This window comes from Triticum aestivum, chromosome 3B (assembly GCF_018294505.1).
Source record: "Triticum aestivum cultivar Chinese Spring chromosome 3B, IWGSC CS RefSeq v2.1, whole genome shotgun sequence".
Lineage (NCBI taxonomy): Eukaryota > Viridiplantae > Streptophyta > Magnoliopsida > Poales > Poaceae > Triticum > Triticum aestivum.
In genome coordinates this window covers 203466453-203478781 of record NC_057801.1, presented here as the reverse complement: position 1 = coordinate 203478781, position 12329 = coordinate 203466453, and positions in this window count along the sequence as shown.

Here is a 12329-nt window from a genome sequence, read left to right as displayed (position 1 = left end):
TTAGGAATTCGCCAGTGCGAATTGCCTACATAGTGAGGATCATGATAGCCCTGAGGAATTTGATAGTCAAATTTCCGACCGTTGTTGTGCTATGCGCGAGCTGTCCCAAAATATCTACCCACCTAACGGTTATATCAGACAAGGGCATTTATGTCTTATCATGTCGGGCTGCTCCCTAGGCTATAAATAGCCTCCCCCTTCAACCACTAGCTGGTTGGCTGCTCCGAGAGAAACTGACACTTGTCAATTGAGAGCATCCCATCCTCCGAGGACTTTGAGCGAAAATCATCAAGTGAGGAAAACCCAAACCCAACACCTACAAACCCAAAGTGATTGAGCATCACTAAAGAGATTGATCCTGCGTGGATCGAACGCTTCTTTCCTTTGAAGACCGTGCTTCTTCCAGACGGTTAGGCATCAAGGTCTAGAGCATCCAAGAGGAATTGTGGATCCCCGAGTGACTGAGTTTGTGAAGGTTCAGAAGTCACCTGAAGACTTACCACGAGTGATTGGGAAAGGTCTGTGTGACCTTAGCTCAAGGAGAATACGGTGAGGACTGTGTGTCCGGGACTGGGTGTCCTCGAGTTTAAATACTCAGCCGCTCCAACCAGATGTACAACTGAGATAGCAGTTGGAGCTGGTCTACCAAATCATGTCTTCACCGAGCTTACCGGTTCTATTTCCTCAACTCTTTCATTTCCTCATGTCTGTTGTTGTGTGCCATATCTATTTGAAGACTTTGACTGAAGACTTTCTCAATCTCCTCAGTTTAATTTCTTCAGTCTGTCCGTCTTCTTTCTTGTGTTATCCTGTGTTTACGCTTTCTGTACTCTGTGCTTGTCTTCATTTCATCATGATGACTATGCTTGTGTTCTGTTATGTTTACTTCTGAGTACTTATTCCGCTTCAAGTAGTTCTTCAGTTAGGAATTTCCTCACCAGCAAATTCCTCAGTGAAGAATTCACAAAAATCGCGTATTCACCCCCCCTCTAGTTGACATAACGCACTTTTAGTAGAGCTCAGGTTTTCCTCTTCGGTGCAAAGGAGGCAAGCCACAGGCGCGGAGTCCTGAGGAATCATCCAAAGGTTTCCATTCTGGTGCAACAAGACCAAGACCACCAGGACGGCAGGATGGAGGTCGTCGACGAGCCCACCACAGCGTCACGACTAGAGGCTTTTCGCAGGCGAAGACTACTTTTGTCAGGATAAGTTGTACTACTTGTGCCCTTTCAAATCCGGCTGTTGTGGGATCCCTTCCCACCAACATTTGGGAAGAGGACCAAGCCCACTATAAATAGGACTAGCCACCGCCATAGAGGAAAAAGGAAGGTCAAACTAGCTCACACCACACCTGCTCCCTCAAGCTCAAGAACACCTCACCTCCCGAGGCCAGTTCATCCACTATACTAGTTCATCCTCAGCCCTCCGAGGCAATCCACCACACCACACTGGTTTAGGGTATTACACCACAACGGTGGCCCAAACCAGTATAAACTGTTGTGTCTCTTTGTCTCTTCGAGCTTGACGCACTAGGCTTAAGAGGATCGCGAGAAGGCAGGCTGAGTAGGTTGAGATCTCCACACGCACCCCAGAGTTCGAACCTCTCAAGGGTTTGTGGAAACCGTAATCTGACATTTGCCGTGCCAAGTAGGGGTGCATCGGAGTATTCTACCCCGACCGCCAAATCACGCTGCTGGCCCCGATGGTGGGCGCTCCTCCGTCGACCTAGCCGACGCGCGCTCCTGAAGAAGCGCCGGGGCTATGCTGTTTCACCCCCTCCATGTAGCAGGTGCAGTGTCCGGTCAAGTTCCGACCGGAGATGCTACCACGTCATGACGACGCGGCAGATCTGTCCGCCTTTCTTCACGTATACGAGGAAGCAGTCTAGGCAGCTGGCGGAGATGGCAAGGTGAAGGCTAACTGGCTCCCCATGGCTCTCGTAGGTGAACCGTGCGCCTGGCTGCTCAATCTGCCAACGTCTTCTTTGGCCTCCTGGGAGGAACTGTGCGACCTCTTCCTCGCCTGCTACGCTGCACCATTGCCCCCGGTCGTCACAGCTCTCCTAGGTGGCTCGCAGGCGCCACCCTCCGACCGCCACATCAAGTAGTTCTACCAACAAGTAAGCACCACCCAGAAGGGCTCGGGGGCTCCCCCCGGGCTGGATGGCGCCCAAAGCCGACCTCACCTTCGGCTTGCAAGATCACCCGGCCGCCACGACAGGAGCAGGCGCGCTCCCGATGCTCTGCACCCCCACCATCTGCAACGTGGCGGTCACCAGGACCCTCATCGACGGTGGAGCCGGCCTCAATGTGCTCTCTGTGGAGGCGTTTGGCCTGCTGCACATGCCAGCCAGTAGGCTCCGCCCCACCAAGCCCTTCTTCGGGGTCGGCGGCGGCTGCACAAGCCCCTGGGGCAGATCTACCTCCCTGTCACCTCCAGGACCCGCGACAACTACCGCACCGAGCTCATTGATTTCGACATTGCCAGGATCGACCTGCCGTACAACGCCATCCGAGGGTACCCGGCCTTGGCCCAGTTTATGGCGGTGACTCACCCTGCGTACAACCTCATGAAGATGCCCGGCAGCAAGGGTGTCCTCATAGTGGCGGGGAACACCAAAGATGCATTGCAAGCCCTCAAGCTTGCCTTAAAGACAGCAGCATCTGCACTCCCCGACAAGAAGGGCGCCCCGGAGGCCCCAGAAGCGGCGCCAGCCAAGAAGAAGCAATTGTTCTCCCAAGACCGAGCCGAGACAAAGCAAGTGCTGGTCAGTGAGGAGGAAACGGCCGGTCCCACCTCCACCCTAGGGTCTGGCCTCCCTCCGGACCAAGAGGAGGCATTGGTCAACTTTCTGCGAGCCAATAAGGATGTATTTGCTTGGGAACCTAAACACCTGGCTGGGGTTCCAAGGGGAATAATCGAGCACCACCTGAGGGTATGCCCAAACGTGCGACCAGTGAAGCAGAAGGCTCGTCGCCAGTCCACCGAGAAGCAGGCCTTCATCGTCTAGGAAACCCGCGAGCTACAAGCCACAGGGGTCATCAGAGAGGTACGATACCCGGAGTGGCTGGCAAACCCCGTCATCATCCCCAAGAAAGGAGGGAAGGAGCGCATGTGTGTCGACTTCACCAACCTAAACAAGGCCTACCCGCAGGACCCCTTCCCACTCCCTCGCATTGACCAAATCGTGGAATCCACAGCCGAATGTGACCTATTATGCTTCTTGGATGCCTTCTCAGGCTACCATCAGATCAAGATGGTCGTGACAGATGTGGAGAAAATGGCGTTCCTGACCCCCTGCGGGGTGTACTGCTACACCAGCATGCCCTTCGGGCTGCGCAACGCTGGGTCGACCTTCCAGCGATTGATGCATATCGCCCTGGGCTCGCAGCTCAGAAGGAACGTAGAGGCCTATGTTGATGATAGAGTGGTGAAGTCTCGGGAGGCCGGGACTGAAGGAAATATGCCCTAGAGGCAATAATAAGTTATTATTTATTTCCTCATATCATGATAAATGTTTATTATTCATGCTAGAATTGTATTAACTGGAAACATAATACATGTGTGAATATATAGACAAACATAGTGTCACTAGTATTCCTCTACTTGACTAGCTCATTGATCAAAGATGGTTGAGTTTCCTAAACCATAGATATGAGTTATCATTTGATCAATGGGATCACATCATTAGAAGAATGATGAGATTGACTTGACCCATTCCGTTAGCTTAGCACTTGATCATTTAGTATGTTGCTATTGCTTTCTTCATGACTTATACATGTTCCTATGACTATGAGATTATGTAACTCCTGCTTACCGGAGGAACACTTTGTGTGCTACCAAACGTCACAACGTAACTGGGTGATTATAAAGGTGCTCTACAGGTGTATCCGAAGGTACTTGTTGAGCTGACATACTTCGTGATTAGGATTTGTCACTCCGATTATCGGAGAGGTATCTCTGGGCCCTCTCGGTAATGCACATCACTATAAGCCTTGCAAGCAATGTAGCTAATGTAGCGACCAGACCTCAAACAGTCTGATCTCTGTGCATCAGTGTCATCCCTGGATTGGTAATGCTGACAAGCACAGTACTTGAAGGACTTATAACAGAGTAGCAATCACACACTTATTACATCGAATGTCTCAAAAGAGAACTTATTACAATAAATATGGCTTAAGGCCATCTAATAACGATAACAATGGAAGACTTGGAAGATAAGCGAGTCCGTCAACTCCAAAGGCATCACTTAGTATAAGACCATGACCTAAGGCACCTTACTCGTCGTTTGAAAATTCTGCAACATGAACGTTGCAGCCCGAAAAACGGGTCAGCACATGGAATATGCTGGCAATGTAACACCATAGAGAGTAATGAACAGAATAATGCTATACTACATGCATGTATGGCTGGTGTAAAGCTCTACGGTTTTAGTTTTGCATAAAGCCAATTTTTCCTTACAACAAAGGAATAACTTTTATTTAACTATCATTGTGGTTGTTAAACATTGAGAAGGTTCACCCAACTCAATCCCAATTAAGCATCATCATTAATCCCAACAAAATAAATTATCGTAACATGATGAGATTCACATGATAATCCAAGTACTAGATACTCAAAACATCCATAACCGGGGACACGGCTAACCATGATTAGTTTGTACACTCTGTAGAGGTTTGCGCACTTTTCCCCACAAGACTCGATCTCCTCCATTGGGATTCTTGCACTACATGGTGTTTGAGAAACGGATAACCGAGACATAGTCTTTCAGAAGCGTTTGCACCTTACGATGGGTAGACAGTTACACCTACTTTCCCCTACATCTGCTAGTCTACCACTGTAAGAGTTCACACGACTTAATCAACTATGCTAGCGCCCATAGTAGCTTGCGGCTACACACGGAAGTTTCTAGCATGAACAATCTCATGATCCCTTTGAGCCTGGGTGGCGGTCCATAGGAGAATCACATGGTACCCCGGGATTTCCATAAAAAAACAGGCAATCACTGGGTTACCCAGGTGCCTCAATCCACCCAGATGTGTATTAAAGTTGCCACCTTAAGTAAACCATTAATTAACAATCTCACATCTGTCATGGATACACTCACCCAATCCACGTCTACTAGCATAGCATAGCAATATAAGCAAACGTAGAAGTAACTCCCAAAGGTTATATAATAAAACAGGTAATAGGTTCTACCTCATCTACTTCCCAAAACCCACATATTAGTCAGATCCTAATCATGCAATTGTTTGAGGATTGATCTAATGCAATAAAACTGGGTAGTAAAGAGGTATGATCAAAGTGTTACTTGCCTTGCTGATGATCCATGAAACCTAGAGATTCGAAGTAGCAAGCGGCGCACTCCGGGTACTCTATCGCAAACAAACAAGCATACAATAAGCACTCATCTAATGCATAGGTAAAACTCAAATAAGAGATCTAAGCATAAAGTTCAACTTAAGAACTTCGGTTTGCAAAAAGAATTAAATCAAACGAAGCAACAAAAGTCAAACGGCGAGAGAAACAAGCTTCGTTTACTAATCTGGACCGTCAAATTTTACAGTAGCAAAAACTTATTTGAGTTGGTTAAACGGAAAGAGGGTTTCGAGACGAAACTCTAGGCGCTTGAATCGCTTGATTCCGATAAACGAGCAAAAAGTTATACTAAAACAAAAATCGGATCAGAAATCGCGATTAGAAAATAATCGCGGAAAATCTGAGAAAAAGAAAAACGGACGAACAGGCTAACGAACGAACATTAGCTGTCTGCGGCTAAACGACGAAAACCGTTCGTTAAAACGAACAAACTGACGGACGGCGGCGGCGACGGGCATCGGCGGCAGCAGGCGCAGCACACGGCGGCGGCGGCTGCGGGGTGGCGGGGCGGGATGGGGTTGTGGCGGCGGGGTATTTAAGGGGGGGGGGCTCGGCTTGGGGAGGGGGCCAAGGCGGCGGCGGTGGGCTCTCGGACTCCTAGCCGGAGTCTGGCTCAGCCACGGCGGGGGAGCGAGCGAGGCGGCGGGCGGCTGGGCCGGCTGGGCCTTTGGCCCGGTCGGTCCGAACAGTTTTTTATAAATATATTCCACCCAAACTTCGATAAATCCTAGAACATAAAATAAAATTCTAAAAATGCGAAAACAATTTTCACCGTCTAAATAAAATATTTAGAACGAGATGAACATTTTTTGGCCCTAAAATGCAATTTTGAAAATGTGCAATTTTCCTAAATTCAAATAAAATAGCGATAAACTCTGAAATAAAATCTTATTTGATTTTATTATTAAATACTCAATATTTCTTTATTTTGGGAAAGTCATTTTATTCCCTCTCTTTTATTTTTGTATAAGAAATATTCAGAGATAAAATAATTAAAATCAAATGATCCTATTTTCAAAATTTGAGAAAACTCAAATATGAAAATAACGAAATCTCCAACTCTCTCCGTGGGTCCTTGAGTTGCGTGAAATTTCTAGGATCTAGCCAAAAAGCAATAAAATATGATATGCAATGACGATCTATTGTATAACATTCCAAATTGAAAATTTGGGATGATACAAACCTACCCCCCTTAAGATGAATCACGCCCTCGAGGTTCGGGTTGGCTAGAAAATAGGTGAGGGTGGTCCTTCACTAGATCTTCCTCTTGCTCCCAAGTGGCTTCATCCTTGGTATGATGGCTCCACTGAACTTTGCAAAACTTGATAACCTTGCTGCGGGTGACTCGGCTGGCATATTCAAGAATCTTGACTGGTTTCTCCTCATAGGTCAAATCACTATCCAACTTTGCTTCCAGTGGCACTGTATCCTTGCTGCGGGAGACAGGAAGATAAACTCTGTCTCCGACTTTGTAAACTGTCTCCTTGCGTTTAGAATATGCATAGCTCTTCTGCCTGGATTGGGCTACCTTGAGTCTATCGCGAATCAACTTCACCTTCTGTTCAGACTCCTTAATCACATCTAGTCCAAACAACTGAAGGTCTCCTACTTCATCCCACAACAATGGCATCCTGCACCTCCTTTCGTACAAGGCTTTAAAAGGGGCCATATTCAAACTGGATTGATAGCTGTTGTTGTAAGAGAGCTCCGCATATGGCAAATTGTCATCCCAACTAGATCCATAATCTAGGGCACAAGCTCTCAGCATGTCCTCCAGAATCTAATTGACTCTCTCGGTTTGTCCATCTGTCTGTGGATGAAGGGCTGTACTGAACTCTAGCGTGGTACCCAAAGTCTCGTGTAACTGATTCCAGAACTTTGAGGTAAACTGGGTTCCTCTGTCTGATACAATGGTCCTCGGAACCCCATGCAGACATATGATCCTGGTCATATATATCTTTGCCAACTTAGCACTGATGTATGTGGTCTTCACTGGGATGAAATGAGCTACCTTCATCAAACGATCGACGACAACCCATATTGAGTTATAGCCTGAACGAGTCCTGGGCAATCCTGTGATAAAATCCATGCCTAGCTTATCCCACTTCCATTCGGGTATCGGCAATGGTTGTAACAATCCTGCTGGCTTTTGATGCTCTGCCTTCACTCTTTGACATACATCACAAACTGCTACATACTCAGCAATATCTTTCTTCATTCCGGTCCACCAGAAAGTGTCCTTCAAATCCAGATACATCTTTGTATTTCTTGGGTGAATCAAATACGGCGAATCATGGGCCTCTTGCAGAATCAACTTCCTGATCTCCCGATCATTAGGCACATAAACGCGGTCCTCAAACCAAAGGGTATCGTGCTCATCCTCACGAAATCCCTTAGCCTTTCCTTTGCTCATCTTCTCCTTTATCATGGAAATCTCCTTGTCAGTCTTTTGAGCTTCTCTGATCTTGTCCATCAAGGTAGACTGAATCTCCAATGCTGCTACATAGCCTCGCGAAACTATCTCCAAACATAGCCCGCGAAGATCTTCGGCTAACTCCTTCGGTAACTCTCCGGTCATGAGCGTGTTGACATGGCTCTTGCGGCTCAGCGCATCGGCTACTACGTTAGCCTTTCCGGGGTGATAATGCAATATCATATCATAATCCTTGATGAGCTCCAACCATCTCCTCTGTCTGAGATTCAACTCCTTCTGTGTGAAGATGTACTTCAAACTCTTGTGATCCGTGTACACCTCACAATGGTTTCCGATGAGAAATTGTATCCATGTCTTCAATGCGTGCACTATGGCTGCTAACTCCAAATCATGGGTAGCATAATTCAACTCATGGGGCTTAAGCTGTCGTGAGGCATACGAAACAACTCTTCCCTCCTACATAAGCACTGTTCCAAGTCCTCGACACGAAGCGTCGCAATACACCTCATAATCCTTGCATTGATCTGGCAAAATCAACACTGGTGATGTAACCAAATGTTTCTTCAACTCCTATAAACTAGCCTCACATTCCTCAGTCCAATTGAATTTGGTGTCCTTCTTCAACAACTCCGTCATGGCTTCGCAATCTTTGAGAAATTCTCAATGAACCTCCGATAGTACCCTGCGAGTCCAAGAAAACTCCGGATCTCTCCGACTGTCGTTGGGGCCTCCCAGTTTGTCACAGTGACAACTTTGGTGGGGTCTACTGCTATTCCTTCTTCGGATATAACATGTCCGAGAAATCCAACTTCCTTCAACCAAAACTCACATTTGCTGAACTTGGCATAAAACTGATGTTGTCTGAACTTCCCAAGTGACAAACGCAAATGCTCCTTAAGCTCCTCTTCATTTTTCGAGTAGACCAAAATATCATCAATGAACACCATGACGAACTTATCCAGAAACTCCATAAACACCTTGTTCATCATGTTCATGAAATAGGCAGGTGCGTTAGTCAGACCAAATGACATAACGGTATACTCATACAACCCGTACCTAGTGGTAAAAGCCGTCTTAGGTATATCCTGCTCTCGAATCTTCAACTAGTGGTATCCTGATCGCAGATCGATCTTGGAAAATACCTTAGCTCCTTGCAATTGGTCAAACAAATCATTGATCATCGGTAGCGGGTACTTGTTCTTGATTGTCACTTCATTCAGTCCCCGACAATCAACAACCATCCTCAATGATCCATCCTTCTTCTCCACTAGAAGCACTGGCGATCCCCAAGGTGAAGAACTTGGGCAAATATAACCTTTATCCAGTAGCTCTTTAATCTGCTTCTTAATTTCCTCCAAATCTTTTGCGGGCATCCTATACAGTCTCTTAGATATCGGCCCTGTGCCCGGCAAAAGCTCAATCAAAAACTCAATGTCTCTATCTGGTGGCATGCCTGACAACTCCTCTGGAAATACATCAGGGAAATCCTTCACCACTGGTACTTCCTCATGTACAACTCATGATAAGGAATTTACTTGAGTCCTCTTTGGCTCATGCCGTGATACATACTTGATCCTTCTTCCTTCTGGGGTGGTAAGCAAAATCGACTTAGTAGCGCAATCGATGTTTCCTCCATACATCGATAGCCAATCCATACCCAGAATCACATCCAAACCTTGCGATTCCAAAATGATTAAATTCGAGGAGAAACATGCCTACCTATGCTTAATGGCACTTGAAAACATCCTCGACTGGCCATATACTCTGCTCCTGGTGAGCTTACTAACATAGGTGTTCTAAGAACCTTGGTGGGCAGTTTATACTTATCCAGAAATCCCCTTGATATGTATGAATGCGATGCACCAGTATCAAAAAGAACAATTGCAGTAAATGACTTAACCAAAAACTTACCTGTTTAAACCTCCTCCACGTTAACGTGGTTCACCTGTCCCCTGTTGAAAGGGTTCGGCTTCTTCCCAGAGCTTCCATTGCCATTACCATTCTTAGCTTCAGGACATTCATTGGCATAATGTCCAGTCTTCTGACGCTTGTAGCAAGTGACTGGGCTTAGATCTCTCTTTGCTGGGGTCGATGGGTTGGTACGGTTATGTTCGTTGCTTCCTCCATTCCCATTACCATTCTTGGGGCCACTACGGTTGTGCGAACTCCCTCCTCCATGGGTATGCTGAAAAGGTCCTCCCAAATTCAGGGTAAAACGAGGCTTCTGCTGAGCTCCAGAATTGTACTTCCCTTGTCTATACTTCCTCTTGCGATTGTCAATCTGCTGCTGCTTCCCTTCAATCATGAGAGCTCTATCTACCAACTCCTGGTAGTTGTTGAAGGTTGCTACCATCATCTGCATGCTCAGCTCATCATTCAGTCCTTCCAGAAACTTCTCCTGCTTGGCTGCGTCTGTAGGAACGTCATCTGGGGCATAACGTGCTAGTTTACTAAAGTCATCCACATACTGGCCAACTGTACGTCCTCCTTGGCACAAATTGTGAAACTCACGCTTCTTCATGGCCATAGCTCCTGCTGAAACATGGGCAGTACAGAATGCCTGCTGAAACTGGTCCCATCTGACAGTGTCAATAGGATAAGTGGCTGTGAAATTCTCCCACCATGATGTTGCGGGTCCATCCAGCTGATGTGCAACAAAACGCACCTTCTCCGCATTTGTGCAACCTGCAGTGGTCAACTCCCTTCCCATCTTACGGAGCCAATCATCTGCAACTATCGGCTTAGTGCTACTGGAGAACACCGGCGGATTCAGCCTCAAGAAACGGGCTAAGTGATCAACAGGTGGTGGTGGTGGTGGGTTGTTGTTGTTCCCCTGATTCTGATTCTGAACTAGCATCTGCATCAATGCATTCTGCTGCTAGATCAACTGAGTGAGCTCCAGTGGGAAAGCAAATCCATTGTCATGTCTGGGAGGCATCTGAGGGTTTAGAAAAGATGAGAATATAGAATAGAATGAGGTCTCGAGAGAAAACACTACCCATATGCACATGATACAAATGCAATCAAATCACTTCAATCTATTCAAACAAGGGCATACAACGGTCTAACTATCGTTAGAAAAGTGCTCGGACTATACTATATACATGGGAGAATACTACTGCTGTTATGATGGTCGACTAGAAAAATTGATCGGTCGAAGACTCCATGATATCTGCTCCAGCTTCATCAACAAAGTCATCATCGCTATTGTCTGGGTTCGAGTCCGTGTTGTCGATGATGATGTAGTTCTCCGGGCAAGTGCAATCCTTGTCTTCTCCTCCAGTCGCGGGAAATCCCATGAATACTTTTAGCTTCTTCTTCAGATCATCATTCTTCTCCATGAGTGTCGTCATCTCCTCCTCATATCCATCGCTTGTATACTTGAGTTCTTCTTCCAGTTCCGTGATCTTGGTCAATGCCTTCTTCAGATCTATTATGCCTGCGCACATCTGGTTCTCCTGGTGACGAATGTGCTGGTTTAACTCCTGGATGAAAGCTGCAATTGATCTATCCTTCCTGGTACTGATCATCTCCCATTGCTCATCTCGGCGCCCACAAATCTGGTAAATAGTATCCTTGAAATCCTTATGGTAAACTTCTCCAATGCGTCCCATGGTGATGTGGGCTGCCATGCTCTTTCCTAGACTCCAGGTTGGTGCATCAAAGGAAAACTCTATGGGCTCGGTGACGGGCATAAACGTCCTTCCTGGAACTTGAACTTGAATCATCCAACGCTCCTCTTCGGATAAAGTGGCTATGTAGGTCCCGGTGAAGCTTGGTACTCCGATGTTCAAATATCTAGTAACTTCCTTCAGGTGGCGTCCAAAAGGTGTATCTTCATCCGGTTGCGCGAACTTGTTCCTTGCATCCGCCATCCTAAAGAGTAGAAAAGGGAGAGGAGTCAGAAATGAGAAGAGAGTAGTGATCTAGGGCTTTAGCTTAGTTGTCGTGTCCTACAGTCAGCGTGTGCTCTGATACCATCTTGTAGCGACCAGACCTCAAACAGTCTGATCTCTGTGCATCAGTGTCATCCCTGGATTGGTAATGCTGACACGCACAGTACTTGAAGGATTTATAACAGAGTAGCTATCACACACTTATTACATCGAATGTCTCAAAAGAGAACATATTACAATAAATATGGCTTGAGGCCATCTAATAATGATAATAGCGGAAGACTTGGAAGCTAAGCGAGTCCATCAACTCCAACGGCATCACTGAGTATAAGACCACGACCTAAGGCACCTTACTCATCGTCTGAAAAGTCTGCAACATGAAGTTGCAACCTGAAAAACGGGTCAGCACATGGAATATGCTGGAAATGTAACACATAGAGAGTAATGAACAGAATAATGCTATATGTCGGAGTAAATGACCACGGGTAGCCCAGCCGGCTCCCCCAGGCTCTTCAAAAAATAGTAGGCCGATCAAAACCTTCGAGCGCCCAAGATGCGGGGCCGCCTTCCCCCGGCCGGCTACCCCAGAAGGCAGCCCGGCCCCAGAATCCTCACAAAGA